Genomic DNA, 12,509 nt, shown 5'->3' with positions numbered 1-12,509 from the left:
ACTGCTGTATAAACATTATCAGCCCTAATTCTAGAAGGGCTGTAGCTGTGATTTTCACAAGTCCTGGACAATTGCTATGCAATGGACACCCCACAAGGGTTAACTCAGGGAAATTCCTATTCATTCTTCTCTCTGAGGGTGAAATAATCCCAGTAACCCCACTCCTTCTAGAAGTGGCTGGAGGGGGCGGGGTGTTTCTGAGTGGGATCTGTTGGAAACAAGGAATTCTGGACCGAGGTCCCTTACCTCCATGCTGCTGCTGCTGCCCAAACCATCCTTTGCTGAACTCACTTCAGCCTCTACACAGTACGACTCATACAGGAGCTTTGCTTCCAGGACTTTCTCCTACTGCCAAATACTGCAAGAACTTCCCTCCCTGAGATGGGATCTAGACAGTGAAGGAGAAAACAGCATAAGTCCCTGTTGACTCCATCTATAGTCCCTTAAACTGGTTTCCCCCATTGGTTTATGGGAGGGACAATGAGGGAGATACACAAGACCACCACTCTCTCCATACCTGCAGAGATCCCTGGGAGTGCTTCCTGAGGGGCAGAGGCAGCAGTCTCGCCTTCTCTGCACAGGATTAAGGAATTTAGGATATGGCACAAAATGAATAACTACTACAGAATTTAGTAAGTGAATAATTCTGCTAAGTGCAGAATTCTCTATCTATTAGAGGTTTAACTATTATGCAATTTTGATTTACATTTAAATTGAAGTGGAGCCATTCAGCTCTGAGACAGAGTCCATAGAAGTTGTTAAAAGCATTTGCAATATTTCCAAATGCAAGGTAATAGTAATATTATGCTACAAAAGTACTTTCTGTTCCCGAGAGTAGCAATTGACAGTGATGTCTTTAGTGATCTTTAATTGATATGCCATTACCTCTACTATTTCAGTTTCGCTCAACAGGAGCATAACCAGATGTTGTATTTTCAGAACAGGAAAATGAGGTGTCAAAGCGAAGGGATGGGAAGATGATTGCACCAACTCCCCAACACAGTAAAAGATAAGGTGAGAGCTGAGATCAGGGTGAAAGACAAAATAGCATAAGAAACATAGGACTTGTTACGAATTATACCTGGTAGGACACGCACAGGAACTGCTGCGAATTATACCCGATAGGTCATGCACAGTTCGAGTCTAGGCTGAGCCACGCGAACAAAGTCCACAACTGCAGAGTTCCCAAAGATACTAAGTTTATTACGCTCGAGCGTGGTGCCCCCCTGCTAATCAGGAGGAGACCCCGAATGCAGGTTATACAGAGATTATATACCCTTTAGCAAAGCATGTTGCCCTCGTGCATCGGAAACCTTAGCCAATAGACAAACCCTTCCCTTATCTACCACCTATCCCTGCTAAGTGCATCCCCCGTGCTAAACCATTACTTCAACTACACAACATGGTCTAAAGCAATGCACCAGTAGCCTTTCTTATCAGGATGGGAGGCTCGCATCAAGGCCAGGAGGCAGGGAGTTAGGAACAGACAAAGAACAGAAACCGGGAGTCAAGACAGGCTGGAAACAAGGGGAGGGGGATGTCACAGGAATGCAGTATCTAAGGAACACTCCTCCTGGTGCATGATGTGTTTGCTTTTAGACAATGGTGGGCCCCAAACCAAAATGAAGTCACATATGCACATATGCTAACTTTTCCTTAACAGACTGCTGCCTTTTGGTCAAAGCACAAGCCTGGGGACCAAAATATTTAGGTAGAGCTGTGTACAATGTCCAGCACAACACTCACTCGTGTTTTCGGATTCATTACAAAATTGAATTTCAGAAGAGGTTTAGAAAAATAGATAAACTAAGGTTCAAGTAAATGGGTCCTGATTTCTTGTGAACTCGGGCTGGGGAATGGTTGTGCATTGAAAATAACATGGAACTGAGGGGAAATACGAAGCACAGAGAGAGGCATAAAGCATTCACTACTTTTGAACTCTTAACTAGAAACAATTAAGACTTGATTTGCAGAGTGACTGAAGACTAGCATCTCAATTAGAACGAGTGCTCAGTATCCCTGTATAACAAATTGGGCACTCAAGTTTTGAGGTGCTCAGACTTAGTGGACATTTTTGAAAATGTAGACCTCTGTATGCCTCCCTTTGACATGGTGACAGGTGACTCTTCCGTGTGTATATGAATCTGGGAAATGTTTTTTTCCACACCTCTGAGCGATGTACCAGTAAGTTATGCCACCAAAAGTGATAGTGCAGAACTCTCATAAAAACAGAGGAAACAAGAAGCTCCCCAAAGTAAACATACCAAACAGGACTTCTAAAAATACCGTTATCATCAGCTGGTTGTTCGATTTTCTGTCAGCCTCTTACTTTTTTTCTTGTCATATTAATAATAAAGGACGCAGGGCCAATCTTTATGCCCAGTTATATCAGTGTAAATCTAGAGTACCTCCATTTGCTCTTGTAACTATGAAATAACTGCACTGATTTCAGAGGAGTCACTATAGATATACATTTCTGTGGCTGAGAGTAGAATTTCAAAGACACAATTTGGCCCACTGCATGCAAACAAATATACATAAATGAAATCATCCTGCATTTATTAGCAACCAACTCAATTTGTGCCTTTTTAATGGTCATGTATTGCTCCATTACAATCCACAATGATGTCTTAACGTTTAAGCTCTTGACTTTAAAAAAAAAAAGTGGAAGACCAATCTAGATTTAAACTTGGGCAAATACACTAGAGAGATTCATGCCTCAAGTCAAAACTGCAGCTCGCATTTAACCTATTTTTTTTTTTAAAAATCTAAATAGGAAAGGTGATCACAAAGTTTTACTAGAACCAGGAAAAAAGGAAGAATTGGAAGCAGCTTATTTTATTTAAACCATGTGGATGTACTTGACTCTGTCTGCAGGTCGAATAAAAATAATTTAAAGTGGTGATGAACGTGTACAGTAAAAAGAGGAATGATCTAACTAGAAGAAAATTGCCTCATCCTGCTTTCGTCTCAGAAGAAAGGACTGCAGCCAATTTTACTGCCACAATCTCCGCATCTACTTTTGGTTTAAAAACACACGCTCTTTAGCAGCGCTGAAGTTTCTCACATCAGTGGTCGTTTGCTCAGTCTATGCAGTAAACAGATTTAACCTAGATTTGCTTTTCATTTCCTAGTTATAACATCAGCTCCTCATTCTCCTGTCAATTGCCAGCACAAAACATGAACTGGTCTCAATTCTACCTGATCCTTGGGACAAGCATAATGCTGGGACCCACGCATAAGATATATCTCCATTCAGGTAGAAATTCTCACTATTTATGTACCACTTAAGTCCTATTGTGAGGGCTTCAACTGGACATCTGCTGAATGCTGAATTACAGCCCAGATGCACTGTATGGGTTTGTATTTTGTGTGCCATTGTCTAAAAGACACAATCTCACAGCATGGACTAATTTTCATATCCAAGGTATTTGTTGTCACATCATACACTTTAGAACAGTCAGTTTTGGAATAAACAGAATACTTTTGGTTGGTCCACCAGCTATAGATCTGATCAAAAATCTTCCAATGGAACATTCTTCCATTGAAAAGATACCAATTAGTTGATGTTTCAGAGACATATGTAGATTCTGACTAATCTTCTGAACCAACGCAGCCCAAGCAAGTTCCCTAATTTCCTGCCAGCTTGCTTGCTTGACACCTCAGCAGCCTGCCTGAAGGACTGCATTGAAGTTGGGGCCCCAGGCTTTCAGCGTCCATGGCTCTGGTGTAGCTCTGCCATGCAGACAGGATGAATCCTTGAAGGAATCTGGTTTTGCTGCTACTACGTTTATTCCTGTCGGAATATACATGCTCAGAGACAAACATAGGTGCTAGAGAATATGTATTCGGGCTATAGAAGTTACAGGCATCCAGGTAAGAAAAATAAAACCAGTGGCATGGGTTTTCCCATGACATGCGATGCCACAGAACAATCACACTGCTCCAATAACCAATAAAGAATACTTGCGATCAACAGTTCATAAGCAAAACAAACCGGAGGCTGAATTTGGTCTCATAAATCACTCACAAAACTATTGTGAATAGCCAAAAAAAAAAAAGAGGCAAATCTAAACCAAAGTTACCAGACAATTCACCAAGCACTAACTTCATAGAATAAGTTATTCAACCAGCTCTAGTTTGATTTATCTATCCATATTAGGGTTTTTATAGAGCCCACCAACTTAGTATCTAAGCTGCTGTATTCTTTCCAGTTAGCTGACATTACTAGGTTTTTCATTTTCCCCAAGGCTCATCATTCTGTGCATTTATAAGGAGTCCCTTCTGCCCCTCTGAGTCTGGAATTATAAAATGATATATCTTGTTGTTTGATCAATACTAAGAAACGCTCACTTGTGGTTCATTATATTTTCTATGACCAGAGAGGGCATTTTATAATGCCAGAAAGAGACAGGCCTTATAATGATATTATTAGGTGTTGAAACACAGACAAGATAATGTCATTTTGTGAACAGACCAGGAGGAGGTAGTTATTTTAACCTCCTGCAGTTTCTGCTATATTGGAATGTTCCAAACCAAATGCTCCTTATCTGTCCATTTGCCTCTTTTCAGTGCTGTTTTGACCACCACACCTTTTACAACTCTAACCTCCATATGAAGATTCTGTTGCATGAAATATCATTTCTTGGATATGAAGATGTACTTACAGTGTTAATGGTGTTGCAATTTGTGGGATTTCTCCAAGAGATTTAAAGTGAAATAACTTTACAAGAATCTGCATTTTGTTACTTTCAAAACCAATATACAGCAAGTATCAGCAGGTTCATGTCTTTTTTCCAAAATACAGAGAGCGCTCTATATTTTTTGAAGACTGTGAAATTGTTGAATTGGTTTATAATCTTTAACCTAAATACCTGTGTCATTTGAATAAGAGATCGGCAAGTCATTTGCAGCCATTATAAAAATGAATCCAAATAATACATGCTATGTTGGGAGCCATTACAACTGGACTACATTTCACTTGGGATTGATTTGTTTCATTTGGAATTAAGCCACAATCAGACTTTTCACTGGGAGTAAAAGGAAACAGAGTGAGGGGGGGGGAAATAAATAAAAAATTAATGTCTTCTGAAAAACCATCTGATTTTGTTTCAAATGAGCATAATTAGATTCGGTAAAAATGCCCTAGTGCTTTGACTGTTTTGTCCTAAACTGATAGTTCCCTGTCAGATATGCAATGCACTGGACCGGTAGAGGCAATCATGGCTTCCTCTAGTGTCTGGTGGCATCGACTATAACAGCTTCCCCACTAAAGGAGCTCTCCATTATCTCAAATGGTGTAACCGTGTGTTTGGCACTGAAGGTCACCGGATTCTGCTGACGAATGTGGTGTCTGTACGTGTATGGCCATGGAGCATTACAGATACACAGGGCCCAAAGCTTCTACTTTGCACATCTGTTTTTCCATATTCAAAAGGACAGCTGAACACATATTGGTTAGTTCAGGAACACAACTACCAAGTTTGCATGGGCAGATAGCCATATGCATGTATGGACAGTTTAGCTCATACAAATAAATACTCAGTCATGTTTTGGGGGCACATTAGTGTAAAATGTGAAAACTTGAGAACTGTACTTTACAGGCTCATATAAGCTATGAAAGTATCAGCAAGACTAAAGGCCACTGCAATATATGGGTGTTGCCACTGGATACCTCAGCGTTGCCAAAAAGGCTGCACTGAAACTTGTGGACAATGTAGAAAGGAAGGCAATTTGGAAGCCAGCTGCAATCATGGCCATCTAGTTGCAAAATAAATAAATCCCAGTTTGCATTCCTGGCTGAGGCACTGGCTGACTGGGAAAAGGCATGGGGTGCTTAGTGTTTGGAAGCCCTATGCATTGTATTTTTGAGCTATAAATCTAAGCCATTTGATGTCAAACTCCAAACAGGATTGATGCAACTCTGATTTTTAGATTGATGTCTGTGCAGTGAACATTGCATAAAATGATTAATGCATCTTGTCAAGTCTGAGGCATATTACTGAACTTATACTTTTAAGGGCCTGACTCCACAAGTCCCATGTCCTGCTTACATACTGTGAAAAAACAACACAACAAAACCTTCATAAAACTGTATATGACTCAGAAAATCAATTTCTGGAGCTCACAGATTTCCCTGTATAGAACTCAGAGTAAGCTTTTTTGCAGAAATGAGCCCTGTTACTTAAATCATCTGAAATGGCAATGGGAGGATGGCTATTATGCAGCTCTGCTGGCCAAAATGGGAGAGTGCAGAACCACAACACAAGCTACTGCAAAGTTCAGGCTCCACTAGTATCTGCAGAGCAATTCCACTTCCATCTTTTTCCATCCTTTAGATCCTTTCCACCCTGGCCACTCACAAAATGAGGAGAGACCCTGCAAGGGGCCTGCGAGGTCATCCCCTGCTCAGGAAACATGGAAGAAGACACAGAGATAGGAGTGGGAGAACAAAAGACGTGTGGTGGTGAGGCTGGCAGTGTTGCTAAAGTGAAAGAGATGACGGGGAAGTAGCATAATTAATGAGCTCCAAGAGGTAGCCCAGGCTGCAAGGCCAAGCAAAGCTGCACAAGAGATTTGAGATGGTGGACAAGGGGGTGACATAGTCTAATTTCTGAGCAAAAAGGGCCAGCAGCAGCAGCAGCGAGAGAGAGAGTGTGTACACGTACGTACACGCACAGGCAAAGCAGAGAGCTGTACTTTGGCTGTAAGGATCAAACACGCCATAAACTGATAAAATATGAAGGGGAGACTATTATTATACTATTAATTCAGTATTACATCCGTATTTATTTAACAAGATATAGCTTTACTCGTTGAGGATGTGAAAAAACAAAGTTGCTTCTGACACCTGCAGAATATGAGCTTTGGAGGAGGGAGTGGCATTTCCACAGCAGTGCAGATGGAAAATAGCATTCTGATGGACAAGCAGACAGATGAGAATTTTATTATAAGGATCTGGTGTTTGGTTTGGTTTTTCCTCCGCCCCGCAAAAATGGAATTTACAAGATAAATGGAGGCTGTTGATCTTAAAAACAGATTTATTCTGATATGCAGTCTTCATTCAAGGAGCACTACCAGATGGGATCAATCATTCTGAAAAAAACTTCCAATTGTTCACTCATCAGTCTTTGTCTTTTCTTTTCCTTTTTCTTATTTTTATATGAATTTAGTACGGTGTCAGCCTGAGAGACATGGACACTGATGACATCTATTTACCAACAGAACAGGTAAAACGCAGGCAGTAGCAGTGCACGCTTCCCCACACTGAAATAAGCAATATGCTTCAAGCGCAGCTTGGTTGGATCATTTGTAAGGTCGAGAGGTGACTTCAACCTTCATGTCCATTGAGTCCTTGATGCCTCTGAGATGACAAACAGGCTCCAATCAGGGACATCAATCATAACTGTACATTAGCAACTGCTGCGAAACAGCTACCTCATTTCCCATAGGCCGCTAAATAGCCAACGATGGCAACTAGTAGCTTGGCTTTTTCATATTTGGTATTTGACCTCAAAATAATATTTACTTGGTGTAAGGAGTATTGTTTGACAGATGCACCTGATAAACTATCAGCCGAAAAATGAAAGAATGATCCAATCTCTGGAATAAAGTGATGACACCTTTTCATTAAAGTGAGATTTGATGAATATGGTTATTATCTATTAAAACACAAGAGCATAATGAGAAAGCATTAGAAGATGGTGAACAAATTAATTTATAAAGCAGAGAGGTTGTTGTTATGATGGGGAGAGACAGATACAAATGGCTGGGTGCCTTTTCTTATCAATATGAACCTTTTGGTTTTAAGATTTGTGTAGAACACATTTCAGCTTTCAACTGGGTAGCAAAATGCTTCTTGCTTGAAAAGCTGAAGAACATATTTTGGAGAGAACAGATCAACTCATTCAGGATTTCTTAGCAATTCTGATATTGTGATGGGTCTATAAACTCACTAATAAATGTACCACTGAAGTGGTTTGCAACAACAAGAGGTCCCTGAATTGAAGTTCTCAATGTAGACATAGTGAGATTTAGTTTGAAGCATGTCTCAAAAAAATGCAACACAATTTATATTGTGCAGAAAATATTAAGAAATATCCAAGGTGTGAGCTCAAATTCCTGAATGTTGATCCCTCCCTCCTGTACTTTCATGCTACTGCTCTGGGACGTAAGATACCAGCCTACTTGGATGAGTGGTTTGGTGGATAGAGCACTGGATTGAGCTCAGGAGACCTAGATTCTATTCCCAGGTCTGCCACTGACCTGTTGGGTAGCCTTGGGTAAGTCACTTCACCTACCTGTGCCTGGGTTTCCTCATCTGTAAAATGGGGATAATGATACTGACCTCCTTAGTAAAGTGCACTATAAAAGCACAGTATTATAACATCATTATCCTTCAAGTGCCAAGTGTGATGTAATGCCCAGTTTACCCATTTTAGCAGTGTGCCACGGTCCCAAGAGAGTATGGTAAGACAAATGCAAGGGGATAATAGAAGCTGCCAGCAGCAAGTTTAGAGGAAAGCGCATGGTGCTCTTTTAGGCCCTCCACTGACTTCAACGGGCTTTGGGTCAGAGCCCTGTGGAGCAGTAGTCAGGGTGCACTGCCCCCATGTCTTACCGTGCACATGCCAGATGGCTCAGGCATTCTCTGTGTAACTACGTTCACTCAGTTGTCCTGCTCACCCCCTCCATGCCTCACACCCAGAAGGGCAGAATTTTGCCATCAGTTCGCACAACAGTTCTACTGCTCTTGCACGTTAAGACTTCCTTGGAGGTGCTTTTAAGATGGTAGTTACTGGATTATGAATGCATTGTATTATTTTATTACCTACAGTGCTGGGACTGTTCCTCCAGACAGTCTACAATAACATCACTTCAGATTGTTTCAGGGTTGTAATGGTATGCTGTACATCATTCCATTATGAGCCCATATTCTAAGGTGCTTCTGAGTTAAGAAACTACATCCTGATTGAACTATATTCTGCTATGAGTTATACAGGTTTAAATCATGACATTACTTTGGATTTACACCAGAGTAAATCAGCCCCAAACCTAGCCCACTATCTTTTACATACTGCTTATTTTCTGAGCCCAATAGAAACATATTTTTTAAAGTCTGATATAATTCCATTTGACTTATCAGATTGGAAAATGGCTTAGCCACTGAAAGCCACCATTTTTATAGAGACTTTCTTTTTTGTGCTCTGGGCTAACTTAAGAAATGGCCTTTTAAAAGCATTTCAAATGCTTCCCAATGCACACAAGTGCCTGTGGTGCAAATTAAGGGACAGATTTTAAAAAGAGCTTAAAAGCGAAAGTGCTATTGAAAAAAATAATCAATAGGATTTACACTCCTAAATCAGTTTGGAACTTTTGAAAGTCTCCCCCATAAGACATTTATTTTGGAAATAAAGTTACAATTTTAAAATCATGTTCTACACATACACAGCATGCTATTTCCAAATGCATTTTTGCTGACACCTTGATCTCTGGATATTCGCGCATGCAAGCGTGCAGGTATCTGGAGCTGTGTTTTATTTCAGCAATGAGAATGCTCATTGCCATGACAGGGCTAGTGCTCCCCGCCCCCACCCCACACACAGACAATTCCACATACATGTGAGATCATTCAAATAGATTCAGCCCAGTCAACTTATTTGAATCTCACCACAGAAATTTACTGCAGTATCCCCACCACCTCTCATACAAACACACCGTCTAACTTGACGGTAACATTTTCAGTTAACAGTAAAGTGTGCCCATCTCCTTGGTTACAGTAGATGGAATTTTTCAGATGCTGCATCAACACATCATTTGCTGAAGTCATTTAAATGCAGGTCGTTTTCTCTAAACTATTTCTTTAATAATCAAAATTGCTAATGCAATGCACTTCATTCTCCTTTATAACTTCCAGAGTATAAAATTAAAGAGTAATAAAACTAGGACATGCCATTATTTGACCAAAGAAGAGAAACCCCAGCTGGCCCTTGGCTGAAAGGCTGTTAGACTGTGCCAGTTTGCTATACCACACTACACGGAACGCCAGACGTTGTCCCTTCTGCCTACGAGTTCTTGACCTTCACATTCCCTGCATGCTGTTACAACTGCATTCCTCCCTTACCAGTAAAATAGAGTAGATTCTGATACAAGGCTGAGGAAAGCCTATTGTAATGCAGAAAATCACCACTCACTACAACATATCATTTCTTGGTAACTAGCATAAATTAGTCCTCAAAGATATATTTACTTACGAGACAGCTGTACAGGAACAGAAGTGGCATGCCTCTGCCCATAGGTGGTGGTAAAAATGACATGCTATGTATCATTAGACTAGTGGAGGTTTAAAAGAGGAAAAAATGAAATTGTTCTCTGCAACGCTTTAAAACCATAGATAGTGCCTTTGCTAAATTATAGTGGGAGGCAAGATGCCAGACTAACAAGAAGTGCTGCTTAATTCATCTGCTGTGCCAGTCAGTACAAACTCATTAAAACAAAGGGGTCATTAAAATGCAATTCTCCAAATCTCTGTAATTAAAAAACCACCAAACAAAAACAGCCAAAACATTGTTAATGTACCTGCAAGAAGATTAGGGCCATGTGGCTGTACCACGGTTCTTGCCGAGTAACAGCACACTGCCGTGCACCTTGGTGTAAGAAGGTGCACTGAATCTCCAAGCAGAACTTTACATTAAATGGTGACTATGTCCCAAATACAAAACTCGCTTCCAGAGAGGTAATTGGGATTAGATCTTGTAGTTCTGTGCCTCTTTATCACCTCTGCTTTTACCCCTACATCAAAACATTTGGCCTTAATTGGCTAAACTCTGTGTCCCAGGTCCACAGCTGCAAGCCCACTGACTGTTCCATCAGAGAACACAATTTGGCTCTCTCAAAAGGTTGCGAGAAAGGATTAACTAAGATAAGGGGCAGATTCTTGACTTGCTTGAAATGAAAATGTGCCAAGACAGACCAGGAGCAGAATCCAGGAATACTGAAAGCTAACAGGTTGCATGCACCATTAATTATTTACATAATACTACTGCTTTGTAGTAATAAAAATGACAATTCAATAATAATCAATAGTCATAATAATTTGTCCTTATGTAGTGCTTCTCATCCATGGATCTCAAAGTGTTTTGCCAACACTAACTGGCACTCTGATTTGGCAAAGCATTTAAGCACATGCTTAAGTCCATCCCTAGTTAGCAAAGCATTTAAGCATGTGCTTAAGTCTCATGAAGGTCAGTGGGATTTAACCATTTGTTGAAGTGTTTTGCTGAATTAGGACCTAAATCTTTCGACACCAGAGATCATTTGATCCACTGCTCACATGCAGAATACTGAGCATGTAGTCAAGAGAAGGAGAATGAGTGCTAAACAGAACTAATTAATGTTGTGGAGGCCTTTCCAATTTCAGGGTTTCACTGGAATCTATGTGGATATATTTTCTACCAAGAACACAGTGTTCAAAACCCAATTCCTACTGCTCTGAGCTGCTTCTTTGTAGGAATCTGGAAAGATTAATATCCAAATAAAGTGCATGGTCTTTATCATGCCTTGGGCCAATATTCCAGAAAGCCTCCATGGCTTTTATACTGTAGTAGTACAAGGGGAAGTATCATGGGGGTAGCCATGTGTCAAGGTTCCTCCCCCACTCTGAACTCTAGGATACAGATGTGGGGACCTGCATGAAAACCTCTTAAGCTTACTTTTACCAGTTTAGGTTAAAACTTCCCCAAGGTACAAATTAATTTTACCCTTTGCCCTTGGAATTTTCACTGCCACCACCAAACTTTAACTGGGTTTACTGGGAAACGTAGTTTGGACACGTCTTTCCCCCCAAAATCCTCCCAATCCTTGCACCCCACTTCCTGGGGAAGGTTTGGTAAAAATCCTCACCAATTTGCATAGGTGACCACAGACCCAAACCCTTGGATCTTAGAATAATGAAAAAGCATTCAGTTCTCTTACAAGAAGACTTTTAATAGAAGTAAAGGAATCACCTCTGTAAAATCAGGATGGTAGATACCTTACAGGGTAATTAGATTCTAAACATAGAGAAAAAAAAAACTTCTTCAGATGCATGGAGTGAAAATTACAGATACAGGCATTATATATAGACACATGAAGAGAAGGGAGTTACCTCACAAGTGGAGAACTAGTGTTGACAGGGCCAATTCGATCAGGGTGGATGTAGTCCACTCCCAATAATTGATGAAGAGGTGTCAATTCCAGGAGAGGCAAAGCTGCTTTTGTAGTGAGCCAGCCACTCCCAGTCCCTATTCAAGCCCAAGTTAATGGTGTTAAATTTGCAAATAAATTTTAGTTCTGCAGTTTCTCTTTGAAGTCTGTTTCTGAAGTTTTTTTGTTCAAGTATAGCTACTTTTAAATCGGTTATAGAATACCCAGGAAGAAACTGCAGAACTGAAATTCATTTGCAAATTTAACACCATTAATTTTCAGACCAGAGCTGGATGAAGTTTTTCCATTTGACCTGAAACAAAATG

At 40.5% G+C, this 12,509-nt stretch overlaps 1 long non-coding RNA gene across 1 annotated transcript in view; it reads right to left on the bottom strand.

Annotated features, from left to right (window-relative positions):
• Positions 1-12,509, bottom strand: part of LOC311531721 — a 612,131-nt gene that overhangs the window by 90,474 nt on the left and 509,148 nt on the right. Inside the window, exon 8 of the long non-coding RNA XR_014714264.1 lies at positions 247-388. This is a non-coding gene — a long non-coding RNA (uncharacterized lncRNA). The remainder of the gene's footprint in view (positions 1-246; positions 389-12,509) is intronic.

The sequence above is a fragment of the Lepidochelys olivacea genome (genome assembly GCF_965140295.1).
Source record: "Lepidochelys olivacea isolate rLepOli2 genome assembly, chromosome: 15".
Lineage (NCBI taxonomy): Eukaryota > Metazoa > Chordata > Testudines > Cheloniidae > Lepidochelys > Lepidochelys olivacea.
This window is presented reverse-complemented; position numbering and strand designations above follow the sequence as displayed.